Source organism: Tupaia chinensis, unplaced genomic scaffold (genome assembly GCF_000334495.1).
Source record: "Tupaia chinensis unplaced genomic scaffold, TupChi_1.0 Scaffold144313_1, whole genome shotgun sequence".
In the NCBI taxonomy this organism is placed as follows: domain Eukaryota; kingdom Metazoa; phylum Chordata; class Mammalia; order Scandentia; family Tupaiidae; genus Tupaia; species Tupaia belangeri.
The window spans coordinates 248,401-250,314 of NW_006204171.1; positions in this window are offsets into that span (position 1 = coordinate 248,401).

The following is a 1,914-nucleotide window of genomic DNA, read 5'->3' on the forward strand; positions in this document are numbered from 1 at the left end:
ATGGCTATGTCGCTGGACTCCCATGTAGTCAACCGCCGTTCACATCCCGGACCCAGTGGCTTAAAACTCACGCTGGGCGCATGGGTGTGTGTGCCCAAGATCCCGAGAGGAGAATGGAGGAGAAGGGATTGCAGCGTGGCCATCCGCCCTGGGGGGGTGATTTCTCGCTTTCTGTCTCTCTGTCTCTCTCCGTCTGTGTGGTGAGCGCTCGCGCCCTATCGCAAAAACCTCTCCCCCCCCAAAAAAATGCACATCTCTAGGCCTTTGAAGAGAATCTGACTTAATAGGTTCGCCAAGGATCCTGGGAATCTTCATTTTATTCATTGCCAAAGGCCTCTGATTCACTTTGAGAAATATTGCATCTCTCCCTGTCCTAGGTATTCCTCAGTAACCAGGGCTGCTGTATTAAATACCACTGGAGTTCAATTCCACAGAACATATATCTATGACCTTTAAGAGAAACTTTCCTCAACTGTTTGCCTTCTGCTGTCAACACTTCAATGGTAGATATGAACTGGGAGTTTTCTTTTTCAAGAACTGTGCCCTTTCGAGCTGGTCCCATAGTGGTTAAGGGAGCTGGATCTTACATGGCCCATTGTGGTTTGAATCCCTGACCTGGCAGCTTGAAAACACACTGGGTGCATGTGCATGTGTGCCCCAAATCCTGACAGGACGGAGAAATGAATGAAAAGGGTTTGTAGTGTGAAACACTTCAGAGGCCAGGGGGTGGGGTGCACGTGTGTGTGCGCATGGGCGTGCACGTGCGCATGCGCACACACTGTGTTTTCTCCCTTTCACCCCTCTGTCAATTAAAAAACAAGAGAGAGGGCAGTGCCCTTTAAAAGTCTCCTCCAGGGCCGGCAGCTTTCTCACTTTCTCTCTCTCTCTCTCTCTTTCAGTCCATCTGGGCTGCTGTCTTAAATACCACTGGAGTTCAATTCCACAGAACATATATCTATGACCTTTAAGAGAAACTTTCCTCAACTGTTTGCCTTCTGCTGTCAACACTTCAATGGTAGATATGAACTGGGAGTTTTCTTTTTCAAGAACTGTGCCCTTTCGAGCTGGTCCCATAGTGGTTAAGGGAGCTGGATCTTACATGGCCCATTGTGGTTTGAATCCCTGACCTGGCAGCTTGAAAACACACTGGGTGCATGTGCATGTGTGCCCCAAATCCTGACAGGACGGAGAAATGAATGAAAAGGGTTTGTAGTGTGAAACACTTCAGAGGCCAGGGGGTGGGGTGCACGTGTGTGTGCGCATGGGCGTGCACGTGCGCATGCGCACACACTGTGTTTTCTCCCTTTCACCCCTCTGTCAATTAAAAAACAAGAGAGAGGGCAGTGCCCTTTAAAAGTCTCCTCCAGGGCCGGCAGCTTTCTCACTTTCTCTCTCTCTCTCTCTCTTTCAGTCCATCTCTGGTCAAATTTAAATAAATAAATAAATAAAGTTAAATAAAATAATTCTTAAAAAAAGAATCATAAAAAAAGGTCTCGGGAACCAGCAGTTAGCGTAATGGCTATGTCGCTGGACTCCCACGTAGTCGACCGCGGTTCGTGTCCCGGACCCGGTGGCTTAAAACTCACGCCGGGCGCGTGTACGTGCGTGCCCAAGATCCCGAGAGGAGGATGGAGGAGAAGGGATTGCGGCGTGACCATCCCCCCTGGGGGGTGATTTCTCGCTTTCTGTCTCTATGCCTCTCTCTGTCTGTCTGGCGAGCGCACGCGCCCTACAGTGAAAATCTCTCCAAAAAAAAAAAAGGTCTCTTCCACTTTTTTTTTTCCTTTCACCCACTTCCCTATCATCCTACAATCTGAAATGTCACCATTATTTTGTGGTTTCCCAAATGCCACCTCACAATTGATTCCTTCTTTCCTCTGTGATCATAAAGCAATTTAAATACACCCAGTGGAG